This window comes from Pseudophryne corroboree (genome assembly GCF_028390025.1).
Source record: "Pseudophryne corroboree isolate aPseCor3 chromosome 7 unlocalized genomic scaffold, aPseCor3.hap2 SUPER_7_unloc_3, whole genome shotgun sequence".
Classification (NCBI taxonomy): Eukaryota; Metazoa; Chordata; class Amphibia; order Anura; family Myobatrachidae; genus Pseudophryne; species Pseudophryne corroboree.
The window spans coordinates 759,065-777,367 of record NW_026967612.1 but is presented as its reverse complement, the minus strand read 5'-3'; the positions used below and the strand labels follow the sequence as shown (position 1 = coordinate 777,367).

General features: G+C 44.3%; 1 pseudogene; it reads right to left on the bottom strand.

Annotated features, from left to right (window-relative positions):
* Positions 1–7,118: 7,118 nt before the first annotated feature.
* On the bottom strand, positions 7,119–7,237 carry LOC134986338 (5S ribosomal RNA; annotated as a pseudogene).
* Positions 7,238–18,303: the final 11,066 nt, after the last annotated feature.

Below are 18,303 nucleotides of genomic sequence, written 5' to 3'. Positions count from 1 at the left end.
TCCTGTAGCCACCAGCTCAGTGTCAGACGAACCTCCGGAGTCAAGGAGATCATTTGAGACATTATCCGATGAGGCAGGCCGTCCCACTTGGAGAGGATTAACCTCTGCAGAGGGCGGTAATGAAATTGAGCGTACTCTACCATATCGAAAGCCGACACCATGAGGTCTAGTACTTGCATCGCCGTGTGTATCAACACTCTTGGGCGAGAGAGAAAGATACTGTCCTGAATTTTCAGGACTTTCTCTGGAGACAGAAACAATTGTTGGCTGTGTGTGTCCAGCAGTGCCCCTAGGTGCACCATGTTCCGAGCAGGGACCAGCGAGGACTTTTTTCAGTTGATGAGCCACCCGTGGACTTGTAGGAATTGGACCGCCAGTTCCAGATAACTGTGGAGAACCTCTTGGGAGTTCACCAGGATCAGCAAGTCGTCCAGATTTGGCAGGATCCTGATTCTCTGATGGTGAAGGGTCGTCATCACGGCCATGACCTTGGTGAATATCCGAGGTGCCGTGGCCAAACCAGAAGGCAGGACTTGAAATCCAAAAACAAACCAGGCACAACACTGCTTAGCTTCCATCATCAGATGAGATTGGACATATCCAGTGTGATGCGGCTGTAGATGATTTTTGCTGTTTCTAACTTCAACATCAATGAATAAGTTTCAAAATAGAATGCATCAAGAGAACGGTGTTGGTAGTATAAAACTACCTACAGCACCTGGTATTCCCAGGTGGTCTCACATCCAAGAACAAACCAGGCCTAAAATCAGGTGATATTGGGCATATACAGTGTGGTGTGGCTGTAGATGAGCTTAGTGGTTTCTGTTAGAGTTCTTCTACTTCTAACTACTCGTACATAAATGAATAAGCGGACGATTTATTAAACCTGGTGAAATGATAATTTGCATGGTGATAAAGTACCAGCCAATCAGCTCCTAATTGCCATGTCACAGGCTGGGTTTGAAAAATGACAGTTAGGAGCAGACTGGCTTGTACTTTATCACCTTGCACTTTATCAGTTCACTGAACTAATCTCCTCTTGCGCTATAAATAGTATGATATGGCTCAAAGTTCAATAAAAACAAATAAATAATTTCATATATTCTATATTTTTTATTACATATAAATATATATATATATATATATATATATATATATATATATATATATATATATATATATATATATATATATATATATATATATACACTTTACAATAAACTATTAGACCGGTCAAATAAAATCACTAACAATATATTTGCATAGCTATAGGAGGTGGATCTTAGATAAACTCTGTGCACAGAGAAATTTTCAAAAATAAAAATCAGTCCATATATTGGATTAAAAAATCAATTTACCAGCTGTAATTCGCACCCATGTAGTAGATAACATATTTATAAGTTGTTATATATTGGAATTCCTCAATATGCTGCCACTTGGCAAAGGAGATGATATTGTGCAAAATAACCGCTCCACACTGGAGCCTTACGTGTAGCTTGCACCAGTTGTTATAACACGGGAGAGTCATTGGACCCTTATACCAGCCTTATTTGCACCCCCAAAATATACCATCATCTAGCGGTAATATCCGTGGACTAAACGGAGATCGGGAGAACACAACCGTGACTGTGGTGTCTGCATACGGCACTTGGAGGCGTGGACTCAGAGCTTGGAAGTCGGGTAATTATTCAGCACAGCAGGCGCCAGTGAAGCGCCGTTCCTGCAGCCCGAGACCGTCTCTTCTGTCATTGGACTCTCCCGTGTTATAACAACTGGTGCAAGCTACACGTAAGGCTCCAGTGTGGAGCGGTTATTTTGCACAATATCATCTCCTTTGCCAAGTGGCAGCATATTGAGGAATTCCAATATATAACAACTTATAAATATGTTATCTACTACATGGGTGAGAATTACAGCTGGTAAATTGATTTTTTAATCCAATATATGGACTGATTTTTATTTTTGAAAATTTCTCTGTGCACAGAGTTTATCTAAGATCCACCTCCTATAGCTATGCAAATATATTGTTAGTGATTTTATTTGACCGGTCTAATAGTTTATTGTAAAGTATATATATATATATATATATATATATATATATATATATATATATATATATATATATATATATATATATATTTATATGTAATAAAAAATATAGAATATATGAAATTATTTATTTGTTTTTATTGAACTTTGAGCCATATCATACTATTTATAGCGCAAGAGGAGATTAGTTCAGTGTTCCAGTGTTACCGGAGACTTTAAAGTGCCGGTTCTTTTTTACTTGATTTACCCCAAGTCAAGCTCTCTCCTGCAGCTTAAGTATACATTAATTGCAGTATTATTTGTACATAATTTTTAATACCAGTAATTTGATCACCAGAATATGGTGATGATGTATTAGCGCCTGGTTATATTCTTTTGTATTGTTTTACTTAATCAGTTCACCAGGCTTAATAGATCTGCCCCAATGTTTCAAAATGGAATGCATCAAGAGAACGGTGTTGGTATTGTAAAAATACACACAGCTCCTGGTATTTCCTGGTGGTCTCCCATCCAAGTACTAAAACCAGGACCAACACTGCTCAGCTTCCATGATCAGGAGAGATTGGGCAAATCCAGTGTGCTGTGGCTGTAGATGAGCTGGTGGTTTCTGTTAGAGCTCTTCTACTTCTAACTTCTGGTACATAAAAGAATATGTGTAAAAATTAAATGTACAGTACCAAGAAAAGGGTGTTGGTAGTTTAAAAACACCTAAATAATCTGATAATACATGGATGGGAGACTGCTTGGTAGTAACAAAGTCCAATACTGCTTTGCTTCAAAGATCAAATGAGATTGGGCATATCCAGTGTGGTGTGGCTTTAGATGAGCTTTGTGGTTTCTGTTAGAGCTCTTCTACTTCTAACTACTGGTACATTAATGAATATGTATAAAGTTGTAGTTTATCCAATATCCCTTTACTACCTTACCTTCCCCCCCCCCTCCCCTCCCCTCCCCTCCCCTCCCCTCCTTATAGCTTCCTTTGTTCTCTCCTCCTCGTGTGTGCGTTAGTTGTTTTCTCATACATCCTAGAGGATGCTGGGATCACATTAAGAACCATGGGGTATAGACGGGATCCGCAGGAGACATGGGCACTTTAAGACTTTCAAAGGGTGTGAACTGTCTCCTCCCTCTATGCCCCTCCTCAGGGCCGAAACTAGGACTAACGGCACCCGGGGCAAGACAGAAATTTTGCGCCCCCCCCCCCCCCAAAATAAATAAATAAAAATGAAAGAGGAGGTGACTTTTTCTGACATTAGCCCCAGAGTTGGCAGGGGCAATAGATGGCTGCAGCTACAAAAGGGTGCCTTTAAGTGCCATGGCTGTGTGAACTGCAGCTTTATGATGACAGGAAAGACATGCAGTCATCCAACTAAAGGAACAACATACCCGCTACGATTTCGGATGTCATGTGACACTAAATTTGTGACATACCTGATACTCTGTCCCTGTGGGAAAATTTATATAGGGAAGACGATACGTATGCTGAAGGAGAGGATAGCGATGCACAGGTCCTCCATAAAAAAGGCGTATCAAAAAATGGATGGAAGCACGCCACCGGTGGCTAGGCATTTTGTGACTATGGGACACAAATTAGGTGAATTTAAATTTATGCCTATAGACCATGTACCACCTTTGAGAAGAGGAGGAGATAGACACAGACTGCTATTACAGCAAGAGTGCCGATGGATCTACATGCTTGATGCGATGGTCCCTAATGGACTTAATGAAGAATGCTCATTTGCTTCATTCTTGTAATGCTGGCACTGGTGATAGATTGAAGATCCCTATAATATGGTAGAATTAAGTATAGAGAGTTATTGCAAGTACTTTGGGTCTAATCAGCAGATTGTTTCATTATCATTCTCCATTTTTTATTTTTTTTTATGTGTATATGTTAACTCTGTCGATACTGTCTTGCATCGGGGCAAATGATCATCGTTGTCCCTCTTTAATTATTGTAGTGGACGGTTCATAAATATATGGACCCGATACAGAACAGTATCGAGGAGCATTCTCTGGGTTGGTTGCTGGTGAATATGATTAGGTTTTTATGATAAGTCTTTTGTATACTGTTGTGGATGCGACCAGCTGCAATGTGTCCCGGACACACTCACTTTTGATTTTGGCTTTGCTGCCCTTAACGGCTGGTGTCTGCGCCGCTGGTGGGACGCACGGTGCGGCTCACGGGTCCGGACTTCCGGTTGGGTGACGCGTGCGTGTCGCGTGTCCGGACTTCCGGCCGGGTGGTTCGCTGGCGTGCGTTCCGGCTGCGGTGCACCCCGGCCGGGCGGTGTGACGGGTCTGAACGGAAGGGAGTGATGACGGTCACAGGTGTAGCAGGTAAGCTCCATTAAGTGTGTTTAAATAGAGCACACAAGTGAACAGATTTTTTGGCACTTTATACAGGCTTATTTTGCACATGGCACTATGGCACTTTGTAAGGCTATTCCCCTGATGAAGGATTAAGTCCGAAAACGGCTGTTTGGGTGGTCTACTGTGTTTCCCTGTGCTGATCAAACGATGAGTATATGACGAGCCTTGTAACATTATTCACGTTTATAATACAGCATTTCTTGACAAAACTACAGTGTGCTGGTCCTGTCTTTGTGATTGCGTGGACATGTGATGATATATTTACCTGCTTGACCGGACACCTGGACTATACCTCTGAGAGTGTCAGTGCGGCTTCCCGGATTCTCATTCTGTGATAATCTTATATATATATATATATATATATATATATATATATATATATATATATATATAATATATGTATGTATGTGGCTGTGTACATATATACACGCTAGGGCTTTATATATATCTATCATGTGTGTATTACTGGTGTCTGCTGGTCTGAGGGATATCTGTGTTGAATTTGTTTCTTATTTTTTTTTTTTTTTCTATTTTATTATATATATATATATATATATATATATATATCTGTATATATCTGTATATCTGTAGCTGTCACAGTGGTGAAAATGAGCAGTAGTTTGAATGAGCTGCAGGGGTTAACACCAGTCACAGTGAATATGTGTGTGTGTTTTACCTCCGTCTCTCGCTGTCCTGCTTCCATCCATCACTGTGCTGTCGGGCTGAATGCAATGCTGTGTGGGGCCAGAAAAAGGTCAGTAGCTGACCACATTCGTAGCTCGTGCGGGCGGGCAGTATACTTTTTTGGGCTTGCCGCCGCTGCTTAGAAACTAGAAACTTAGAAACTAGACGTTACCCTGACTCCCTAGCTCCAGCAGCCGTGGCCAGCTTTCTGCAATGCCTCATGGGATTTGTAGTCTCTATGCTACTGCATAAAGTCTAAGCAGTAGCACACATGACTACAAATCCCATTTTTCTTCAATAGATTCTCTGCTGTGTCAGACCCAGCTGATCCCAGCGCCCTATCAAATCCCGCGCCCGGGTCACATGCCCCCCCTAGCCCCTCCCTAGTTTCGGCTCTGCCCTCCTCCAGACTCCAGTTTTAGAATTGTGCCCAGTGAGACTGGATGCACTACAGGGGAGCTCTACTGAGTTTCTCTGAAAAGACTTATGTTAGTTTTTCTTATTTTCAGGGAGGCTGCTGGCAACAGTCTCCCTGCTTCGTGGAACTTAGGGGAGAGAAGTATGACCAACTTCTAGTGAGTTCAATGGCTCTGCTTCTGGCTGACAGGACACCATTAGCTCCTGAGGGTGCTGATCGCTAGGTACGCCTAGATGCCCACTCCCGTAGCCTGCCATCACCCCCTTACAGAGCCAGAAGTCAGAAGACAGGCGAGTAGCAGAAGAACAGAAGACTTCTTCTCCAGTGACGGCATTCTGAGGTACCACGCAGCGAGCGGAATGCTGTGCGCCATGCTCCCACACAAAGACAGGCACTGCAGGGTGCAGGGCGTGTGGGTGGGGAAGGGGGGCACCCTGGGCAGCATAAATTCCTCACAAAAGGCTGGCAAAAGTGGACATTAGTGCCTGGGCACTGTACTTACCCCGCCAGCGTAATTAATTATTTGTTTCTGAGCGGGACAGAAGCGTGCCATTACAGCGGCGGGGCTTCTTCCTCACCTCACCAGCACATCTATAGAGCGTAACAAGTCTATCACTATAGAGTTTATTATTTCCCAGACTGTGTACTTTTGGCGCTGGATTGTGAGCTGAAAAATCCTCTCTGTCCCTCTGACAGATTTACTGTAGGTCTATCCCCCATAAGCCGATGTGTCTGTGGGTACTTGGTACATGTGTGTCAACATGTCGGTGGCTGAATGTTTTTCCCAAGAGGAAACTATATTAGGAATGCAGACATATGATGGTGGCCCTGTTGGCACCACCAATAACTGACTGGGTGAAAGTTTCAGTAATATCAGAGTGAGGTTGGATAAATCTGTGTCCCAGACACAGACGTAGAGAAAAGATGCGATGTTCATGGCTATGCTTCTTTTCACTCAGGCCCGCAAAAATGTTACTACACATCGATACTGACTCGGATACTGATTCCTATGTCGGCCATAATATTTCCTGATTAGATCCAATATTGAATGTATTGGGGGTATACCGCACTGGAGAATGGTAAGGTATCTAATAGATATTGTTAGAACCAAAATACATAATACAACGAGAAAATCGGAGTTTTCTAATGTTATCTTGAGTTTGGTGGTGCACCCTGAGTCAGTGGTAAGACATACAACAAAAGGGAGAGAAGAAGACTCTTTTGTGGGTGCACTCTTGTATGTTTAAGAGGTCTCAGAAGAGACAATAAGTAAAGATTATAAATGAATTTTTAAATATAACTTTTATTAACAATAATTGATAAAATAGTAGAGTTTACTGTCAAAAATTGGAGGTAGGGGTGGGGGGGAGTTGGGGAATAGAAAGGGGGAACACAGAACGAATTAATTACAGTGTAAATACTGAATATTGTTCTGGAATGCCTGGGTGCGATAATAACAGCTGGAGACCCTGAAAATTGAAGCGTTTTTATTCTCTCATGAGCGATGATGAGGAGACAGATGGGATGATTAAAGATGGAATGAGCAAGATGAATCTGCTGTCAGTGTTAGACGCTGAGCAAAACCGTCCAGGAATTTCTACTAAACTGAGTATTCCTCGAGAGTCTCCCACTCGAGTACTGACCCAGCCCTACACTGCTTAGCTTCCAAGATCGGAAGGATTCGGGCGTTACCAGTGTGGTATGATAGTAGAAAAAATATTAGATATCGAGGGCTCGAGAATCACTGATGAGAGTTCACGAAAATGGAGAAATAAAAGAAAAGACAAGAGAATGAGTGGAGGAGGAAAATAGGGGATCTGCTGCCACCGTTAGACCGGGATAATTACCCCTGAATCAGTGGTGAGAGTCCTGAAGATAGTATAAAGTGAGGAAAAGGAAACGATACTGATAGGTAAAAAAAAAAAAAAAAAAAAAATTTTTGAGATTGGTTGATAGACAATGGGCTGCTTGATTGCAGGATGCTGATAGTACCTATGATAAAGGTACTAGGTGTGATAAAAAGCAATTTGTACACAATTAGCAGTCAAATAAATTGATTAGACCCATACATCACCATCAATTTGCTACTATCAGATTATTATAATTATACCAAAATGGTATCAGGTGGAAAAAGAAGGAGAAAATGAACAACAGTTTCTTATTTGTGTTCTGCTGTATGCAGAGCTGCAGAAATACTATATAATATGATTGCAAGATGCTGATAGTACCTATGATAAAGGTACTTGGTGTGATAAAGAGCAATTGTACACAATTAGCAGATAATTAAATTGATTGGAACCATGCATCACCATCAATTTGATGCTGACAGATTATTGCACATTGTACCAAAATGGTATCAGGTGAAAAGAGAAAGAGATAATGAACAACAGTTGATTATACAGAGCTGCAGCAATGCTATATAATACGCAGTATAGAGGATAGTGATAAATTGCTCAGCCAAATGATTAGATCAAAATGACTGAAAATAAAGGTTTAAACAGTATCCTATGTGGTATTAAGCCGCTAAATGCCGACTATCTGTAAAACGGGTACTTGCAAAAAACAGCTTGATGAATGCTATTATCAAATATAAATATGCAAAAAGATGCTGATATTGAGCAGATATTACCCGGAATTGTATGGAACGATCAGTCACTAATATGAGCAGGATACTTTCTGAGTGCGGAATGTCCGTGTCAAAGTCCAGGCAAATTGAAGATGCAGGATACACTGGTTCCCAGGAGCTGAGCAGTTCGTTTATAGCCGCACTGTCGATCAAAGTACCTGATGTATTGTGGAGACGTGGTCAGGTTGGCTGAGGAGAAGAGAGACACAATGTTCCTGGTCCCATCGCGGCAGTATCTAGCGGCGGCGGGTTGATGCAGCGGCTGCTGGGGAAAGAGCGGCTCGTGGTTCAGGATGTCCGGAATCAGCTGTCACACCCAGGCAGTGGGGATAGGGAACGGAAAACTAGTTTCACCCGTTCACCGGGCTTGATCACTTCCTGTTCCCAGAGGGGATAGTGCAGGCTTTATCTTGCAAGGGAGCTGGTCGTTGTCCAATCAAAAGGGAGGCGTGTCCTGTGTTTGTAAATTGCTGCACAGGTGGAACGGTTGTTCTGTTTAGTATTGGTTCCCTATTATGCTTGCAATTAGTGGCCCATTGCACAAAAGGAAAAAACAGAGAATATGTGTGAGAAATATACAAGGTTATTAGATAAAAAATGAGCATCTTGCTTATTATATAAGTGGGCATAGTGAAAAAATGGAAATAAAAATAAAAATAAATAAAAATAAAATGGGGAAAATTAGCAAAAAAGAATAAATGAATGAAAATAATAAAATTGAAGCTTTCACAAATTGTTTATGAAATATTTAGATGATAAGAATAGATTAAATTTAAGTATAATAAATGATAATTGCTGGAAAAATATGTTAGGACAGCATATCTTGTCTGGAGTTATAAACAAACACGTTGTAAACATTGCATGAGGATATTCATGAATATGTTCATTTGGATTAATAATGCAAGTGACGTCGATGGAAGTGGTGGGAATGATTGTGAGAAAGGATGGTATGGAAAGGATGGGGAGTGAGGTGGAAAGGAATGGGGGGGATGGAGTGGGGGGGGGGGAAAGGCGGGGAGAGAGGGGGAAGGGGGGAGGGGGTTTAAGATTGTGGGGTGTTGGGGTGTTGGGATATGGGGTGTTGGGATATGGTTGGGGTGTTGTGGTTTGCAGTGTGGTGGGAATGTGTGTGTGGTGTCGAAGGTGATGATCTTGTGTGGGCGAGAAGTATAATGATATGGTGAGATGAGGAAGGGGAGTAGAGATGTAAGGGATAGGAGTGGGTTGACAATGGGAGTGCTGTGTGGAAACGTGTTAGTAGGTTGTGAAATATGTCGGAATTTGCTGGGTCACTGTAATGGGATGGATGTGAGGTGCATGTGAATGGACTGCGGATGTGATGGTGCCGAGTATGTGGTGGAGGTGGGCGTGAAAGTGCTGATGAAAGAAGGGTGAATGTGATGTGTTATGAATAGGGGTGTACTGGATGAGAGTGTACTGAGGGGTGTAAGGGAAGGAAGCGAGGACACTTGATGGGTGCTATATAGAAAGTAGGTTACAGAAATGCACTGTAATTGATGTATTCATTCAGACCCAATGGTTTGAGACAACCTAACCTGAAAGTCCATTCACTTTCCTTCTTAATAAGTTCTTTGCTTAAGTCACCAGCGCGTATGCCTAGATGGACCCTATCTAGGCCAAAGGCGCGCATATCACTTGGTGAGTCATGATGTGCAGCATGGTAGTGTCTGGCTACTGATGTTAGTTTTTTGCCTTTTTGAAGATCTGACGATGAGTTGCGAATGGAGCCCATATGTTCTAAAATCCTAGTTTTGAATTTTCTAGTCGTCATGCCTACATATCGTTGATTGCAAGGACAGGTTAGACAATAGACTACTCCTTGTGTGTCGCAGTTGAAGAAGTGTTGTATGGAAATATCCTTGCCATGTCTGTCCTTGACACAGTCAGTTATCTGTATCTGTGGGCAAGCCTTACATTGCCCACATGGAAAGGATCCCTTAGGGAGTTTGGATTTGGTCATTTCACGTGAAAAATGGCTCTGAACCAACGTGTCTTTGATGTTCTTGGATCTCCTCCAACTGATTTGTAAAGTGGGATCCAATAAAGGTGATAACTCTGGATCCAGATGTAGGACAGGTAGATGTTTCTGAATGGCCTTTTTTAGTAGACGCCATTCGGGACAGAAGGTCCCTACAAATCGAATCTTGGTGTCAGCCTTTTGTTCTTGGAGTTTGTCCTGGAAGATCAGGGATATTGGCAAGGAGCATTCAGTACATGATTGTGGATATTAAGGACATATTAACATCACTGAGGACCCTGCTGTTCCTGACAAAGGGGTATATATGTATGTATATATAGATATATAATGAAAGCTGATGTAACGTTCCTCCATCTCTGTTTGAGAAAGTCTGGGCCAGCTCGACAAGATGGTTTCAAATCCCCAAAAGGTTTCCGGTTATTTATTAATTTCCTGCTGCGGACAGAATAAAGTGGGAGTCACCCCCTCTTCTGCACGGGGCCCTGTCACAAATCCAGCGGATCGTATGCAGGAAGCTACATTATTTCTAGTTATGTAACCACGGGTACATTACTTAGACCTGCCATTACATGCGCATGGGTGAGTAGTAGTATTCAAGAATTGGTCGAATACCTCATCATCCGATATAGATATCTTGGAGAGATGGGATACTCCTTACGTTGGATCATATCAAGGACACTGCAGCATACTTACGACTGCAAGGGATATAGGACTCTTGAGTTCACGGGCCAATTTCATGGCAGTCTCGGATAGGAGGGCATTGTGGATTCACCAAGGGAATGCTGATGCTGACTCCAAGAAGAAAGGGAGTCTCTTCCCTATGAAGGTGAAGCCTTGTTTGGTGACGGCCTAGTTAATTTGATCTCGGCAGCTCCCGCAGGTAAGTCAACCTTCTTGCCCTATGTTCCCTCTCAACGGATGAAGACGCATCATTGTCTAACGCAGTCATTTTGGCCCAATAGATATGCAAGAAGTTAAGATTCCCCTTTCTTTGCAGGTAGAGGAAGGAAAAGAGGGAAGAGGTCTGTAGCCTCTTCAAGATCGCAGGAGCAGAGATCGTCCTCTGCTTCTGCCAAATCCACTGCATGACGCTAGGGCTTTCTTGCAGGAGCCCGCACCAGTGGGGGCACGTCTAAAACACTTCAGTCAGTTCTGGATTAATTTAGACCTGGACTCGTGGGTTTTACAAATAGTGTCACAAGGGTACAAACTGGGGTTTCAAGACGTTCCCCCTCACCGATTGTTCAAATCGGCCTTAGTCAGCAGGGAGAAGGTTTTTATTCAAGCCTCTTCGTGGTCCCGATGCCGTACGGCTCAGACAGACCAATCTTAAATCTGAAATCCCTCAATTTCTACCTAAAGAAATTCAATTTCAAGATGGAATCTCTCAGGGTAGGGATCTCCAGTCCGGAGGAAGGAGATTTCATGGTTTTGGTAGACATAAGGATGCCTAATTACATGTTCCCGTTTAGCCACTGCATAAAGCTACCTGAGGTTTGCAATTCAGGATTGTCATTACCAATTTCAGACGTTGCCGTTTGGTCTGTCCTCGGCTTCGAGGATTTTCACCAGGGTGATGGCGGAAATGATGGTTCTCCTTCGCAAGCAAGGAGTCACAATTATCCCGTACTTGGATGATCTCCTGATAAAGGCGAGATCCAGGGACCAGTTGGTGCAAAACATCTACTCTCCCTGACAGTTCTTCAACAAGATTATAAAACTCACACTAATTTTACTTAGAAAGAGGCAATCAGGCGCACTTATTACCAACTTTAAATAACCTGGATAAGGAAGATCTACAATGCTGCTCCCAATGAATAATCTGCAATTATTCAAACCAAACAAGAAATTACAATAATGTATACATACATGTGTACACAGGGAGCGCTAAATATTCATAATTATCTAATTTATTTAGACAATAAAAAATAGAATGACAATGCACAATTTAATAATAATAAGATATATCAATTTAAAAATTAAAAACCATATCAAATGGACATCTCTCGTGGAAATAAACAACTCAGTTGCTGGTGTTAAAGGGTCCAGAATAGGCTATTTAGCCAATAATTGCTGAGCAAGTCCAGAATCCTAGTGTATCATTAATGTCACCAGCAAGTAGCTTTTAACTGTTAAAAGATGTACTGTAGCAGTCCAATGCCACTTAAATTTAAGCTCACCGCTGTTGGAAGTGTTTCCAAACTCCCATCTATTGCTGTTCAGCGGTGTCCCCGTCTCCCCTGCAGGCTTACCAGTGTGCGCTGATGAACCGTGGCCGCACAGCCGGACGTCTCCGGCAGTGATGTGGAGCCTGATTTGCAGACTAGGGGAGAGAGCTGGATGCAGGCAGCATGGAGCAAAGTGGTGACGGATAGATATAAGTTGATTTCCACAGAGAAATTGTAGGTTCCTTGACGCGTTTCTCTGCTATAGGTAGAGTAGCAGTTTCATCAGAAGGTATACTCAGTGTCCACTTTGGAAGATATTTATACAGTGGCCATCCAATCAAAAGGCATTGTCCATTAAATAACAGGTGTAGAATAAACAGGTAATTACTTTGGTGCCTTATCCAGGATTTGATACACTAGGATTCTGGACTTGCTCAGCAATTATTGGCTAAATAGCCTATTCTGGACCCTTTAACACCAGCAACTGAGTTGTTTATTTCCACGAGATGTCCATTTGATATGGTTTTTAATTTTTAAATTGATATATCTTATTATTATTAAATTGTGCATTGTCATTCTATTTTTTATTGTCTAAATAAATTAGATAATTATGAATATTTAGCGCTCCCTGTGTACACATGTATGTATACATTATTGTAAGTTCTTCAACAACATGGTTGGCTCCTAAACTTGCCAAAATCGCAGTTGGTCCCAATGACGCGGTTGTTGTTTTTGGGAGTCATACTGGACACAGAAGAGGCTTTCTTCCAGTGGAAAGGCTATGGAGATCCAGAGTCTGGTCAAACAAATTCTAAAACCAGCAAGAGTGTTAATCCATCAATGCATTCTGTTGCTGGGGAAGATGGTTGCGGCCTACGAGGCCATTCAGTTTGGCAGGTTCCATGCCAGAGTGTTCCAGTGGGACCTGTTGGACAAGTGGTCCGGATCCCACCTACACATGCACCGGAGGATAATCCTGTCTTCCAAGACCAGAATCTCACTCCATTGGTGGCTGCACAGTTCTCACCTCCTAGAGGGGCGATGGTTCGGGATCCAGGACTGGATCCTAGGGACCACGGATGCAACCCTCCGAGGCTGGGGAGCAGTCACACAGGGGGAAAACATCCAAGGAAGATGGTCAAGTCAGGAAAGTTGTCTCCACATAAATATTCTGGAGTTAAGGGCCATTTAATAACTGCAGACACAGTACGCACTGAGACGGGTGCCCAGCATCCTCTACGGACTAAGAGAAAAGGATTTACCGGTAGGTATTAAAATCCTATTTTCTCTAACGTCCTAGAGGATGCTGGGGACTCCGTAAGGACCATGGGGATAGACAGGCTCCGCAGGAGACATGGGTACTTTAAGAAAGACTTTAGTTCTGGGTGTACACTGGCTCCTCCCTCTATGCCCCTCCTCCAGACCTCAGTTTGATACTGTGCCCAGTGGAGACTGGGTGCTTTTCAGGAGCTCTCCTGAGCTTTCTGACAGAAAGTATTTTGTTAGGTTTTTAATTTTCAGGGAGCACTGCTGGCAACAGACTCCCTCATCGAGGGACTGAGGGGAGAGAAGCAGCCCTACTCTCCGAGTTGCAAGGTCCTGCTTCTTAGGCTACTGGACACCACTAGCTCCAGAGGGATTGGTACGCAGGATCTCACCATCGCCGTCCGTCCCAGAGCCGCGCCTCCGTCCCCCTTGCATAGCCGGAAGATAGAAGCCGGGTGAGTACGAGAAGAAAAGAAGACTTCAGAGGTGGCAAAAGACTTCATGATCTTCACTGAAGTAACGCACAGCACTGCAGCTGTGCGCCATTGCTCCCATACACCTCACACACTCCAGTCACTGTAAGGGTGCAGGGCGCAGGGGGGGGGGGGGCACCTGGGCAGCAATATAAACCTCTTTTTGGCAAAACTATAACACATATACAGCTGGGCACTGTATATATGTATGAGCCCCCACCAATTTTACAGTTTAAGCGGGACAGAAGCCCGCCGCAGAGGGTGCGGGGCTTCTCCCTCAGCACTCACCAGCGCCATTTTTTCTTCACAGCACCGCTGAGAGGAAGCTCCCCGGACTCTCCCCTGCTTATACCATAGTAGACAAGAGAGTTGAAAAGAGGGGGGGGCACATAATTCGGCGCAAATTACATACAGCAGTACTACTGGGCAAACATTAAGTTACTGTGTATTCCTGGGTTATATAGCGCTGGGGTGTGTGCTGGCATACTCTCTCTCTGTCTCTCCAAAGGGCCTTGTGGGGAAACTGTCTTCAGAAAAAGCATTCCCTGTGTTTGTGGTGTGTCGGTACACGTGTGTCGACATGTCTGAGGAAGAAGGCTATATTAGAGAGGAGCAGGAGCAAATGAATGTGGTGTCTCCACCGACAGCTGATTGGATGGATATGTGGAATGTTTTAAATGCTAGTGTAAACTCATTGCACAAAAGATTAGACAAGGCTGAAGCTTTGGGACAGTCAGGGTCTCAACCCATGCCTGATCCTATGTTGCAGGGACTGTCAGGGTCTCATAAGCGCCCACTATCCCAGATTGTTGACACAGATACCGACACGGATTCTGACTCCAGTGTCGATTACGATGATGCAAAGTTACAGCCAAAATTGGCAAAATCCATTCGATATATGATTATGGCAATAAAAGATGTTTTGCACATCAGAGAGGAACCCCCTGTCCCTGACAAGAGGGTACATATGTACAAGGGAAAAAAGCCTGAGGTAACCTTTGAGGGGGTCACACGAGCTGAACGAGTTATGTGAAAAAGCTTGGGAATCTCCAGATAAAAGACTGCAGATTTCCAAAAGGATTCTTATGGCGTATCTTTTCCCATCAATGGATAGGTTACGATGGGAATCCTCCCCTAGGGTGGACAAAGCATTAACACGCTTATCCAAGAAGGTAGCCCTCCCGTCCCAGTATACGGCTACCCTCAAAGAGTCTGCTGACCGCAAACAGGAGATTACCCTGAAGCCCATTTATACACATTCAGGTACCTTACTCAGACCGGCAATTGCGTCGGCCTGGGTGTGTAGTGCTGTAGCGGCATGGATGGTTACCTTATCTGAGGGGATGGATACCATAGATAAGGATACTATTTTATTGACCCTGGGGCATATAAGAGATGCTGTCCTATATATGTGTGTATGCAAACTACAGGTGGTGCTGCAGGGCTCACACCCTTTTACTTGTCTTGTAGAGCAACTCTGGAGCTGTTACTGGGTCCAGCTGCTGCAAGAAATCAGCTTGAATGCTTCAGGGGCTGGGGCATGGCCAACATGAGCCCACACTGATGGGGGGTGGGGGTGTATATAGCGATTTAGGTGTCATCCAAGCGCAACCCCACAAAGGCCGCCATGCCCTGCGTGACCCTTTTCTCTTTTCATATGCAGACGAGGGTTGCAGCCAACTATGCCCACTGCTTGGATGACATCACCATATGCAAATCCATCTGCTGCAGGCCTTCCCCCAGGAATGCTTGCACTAGTTGTTGCATTTGGTTTGTTGTTTGGGGGTGCTTCAGTATTAGGCAGCCTTCTGCCCTCCCACATTCGTCTGAAAATGTGTTCTCCCTGCAGTTGTTGTCCCCAGATGAGAGTTCCCTTGTGCTGCCTCAGTTGAATCTCCTTAACTTGACAGGGGTGTGCCCGAGCAGCCGCCCTCCACAGCCCTATCCCAACACATACTTATCTTGCATATGAGATCTCTTGATCATGAAGATAGTTCTCGCAGGGTGAGGTTCATCCATTACATTTTAAAGTAGGAAGGTACAAATTACATATTCAAATTACATATATGTGCTGGATTCAAATGTTTTCCCCCCTTCCTTTCTCAATTGTGCCCATCAGCAGCTATTCTAATGTTGCTGCCAATGGGTGTGACACATTAATTTCTTCTGTGGGGTACACTGGACTCCACAAGGATTCACATTGGGGTGTAGAGTAGGATCTTGATCTGAGGCACCAACAGGCTCAAAGCTTTTGACTGTTCCCAAGATGCTCAGCGCCCCCTCCTCTATAACCTCGCTTCCATGAACAGGGAGCTCAGTTTGTAGTTGGTGCCTTCAGTAGCAGGCCACTTAACAGGGAGCTGCCTCAGGCAGCCTATTCTTAGCTATTAATTTTGGCAAGAAAAGAAGAATTTTTTCATAAGAATCTACAAGGGCTGCAGCAGGCTAGGTCTAATAGACTTCTTTACTGCAGCTCCATCACTCCCAGTGGCGCAGTATACTCCCGTGCCCCGGTTGCTGGGTCACTGCAGTGGAGGCTCCGGTTTCTTCCTAAGGTCAGTCACACACACACCACCCTCCGGGATCACGAGGCCGCTGATTGGGGCGGGCCGTGTGCGCACTGGCATGGACACCGATTACTGGGCAGCCGCTCCACTAGCCACCAGGGGGAGTTAAGGAGCACAGCTCTGGGGTTTTTTCTCCTATATTAACCCCATTTTGTACTACCCGCAGTGCATTGTGATAGGTAATGGGGCCTGATTCAGGTTGGATCGCAATCCAACTGCAAAAACTGCTAAGAGCATACGCATCCGCCTGCATTTTCTGCGGCACCCCGCAGATAATGCGATCGCCTCTGCCTGTGAATCGGTGAAGGGGGGGGGGGGGGGGAGGGGGGTCAACAACACTCCATTTCCAAGTCGGAGATGGAGCGGTGCGGGGGCACGGTTTCAAAATGGGGTCGGCAACGGAGAAACAGGAGGTGTGGTCAGAGCAGCTGCATGACATCACATGGGCCGGACTCTGCCAGTGGAGCCCCAGCGTCATGAGGTAGATTTTGTAGAGGCCGGGGAGGACTTCTGTTCCTGGGAACTAGCTGTGTTGTGCAGCTTTATTCCTCTGCCCCTACCTCTGGCAAGAAAGGACGCACCTCGCACTTTCTTGTTTCTTTGTGACCGAAAGGACTGCATTTGATAATGCGGAGCTTTCTTATGCTGTGAGGGAACATAAGGTAAAAATTTGATTTTCCAACTGTAGCTGTGCGTGTTAATGCTTTGTCCATCCTAGGGGAGGATTTCCATCGTAACCTATCCGTTGATGGAAAAGGATACGCCATAAGAATCCTTTTGGAAATCTGCAGTCTTTTATCTGGAGATTCCCAAGCTTTTTCACATAACTCGTTCAGCTCGTGTGACCCCCTCAAAGGTTACCTCAGGCTTCTTTCCCTTGTACATATGTACCCTCTTGTCAGGGACAGGGGGTTCCTCTGTGATGTGCAAAACATCTTTTATTGCCATAATCATATATCGAATGGATTTTGCCAATTTTGGCTGTAACTTTGCATCATCGTAATCGACACTGGAGTCAGAATCCATGTCGGTATCTGTGTCAACAATCTGGGATAGCGGGCGCTTATGAGACCCTGACAGTCCCTGCAACATAGGATCAGGCATGGGTTGAGACCCTGACTGTCCCAAAGCTTCAGCCTTGTCTAATCTTTTGTACAATGAGTTTACACTAGCATTTAAAGCATTCCACATATCCATCCAATCAGGTGTCAGCGAGGACACCACATTCATTTGCTCCCAATCCTCTCTAATATAGCCTTCTTCCTCAGACATGTCGACACACGTGTACCGACACACCACACACACAGGGAATGCTTTTTCTGGAGACAGTTTCCCCACAAGGCCCTTTGGAGAGACAGAGAGAGAGTATGCCAGCACACACCCCAGCGCTATATAACCCAGGAATAACACAGTATCTTAATGTTTGTCCAGTAGTGCTGCTGTATGTAATTTGCGCCGAATTTTGTGCCCCCCCCCCCCTCTTTTCAACCATCTTCTCTACCGTGGTATAAGCAGGGGAGAGTTCGGGGAGCTTCCTCTCAGCGGTGCTGTGGAGAAAAAATGGCGCTGGTGAGTGCTGAGGGAGAAGCCCTGCCCCCTCGGCGGCGGGCTTCTGTCCCGCTTAAACTGTAAAATTGGCGGGGGCTCATACATATATACAGTGCCCAGCTGTATATATGT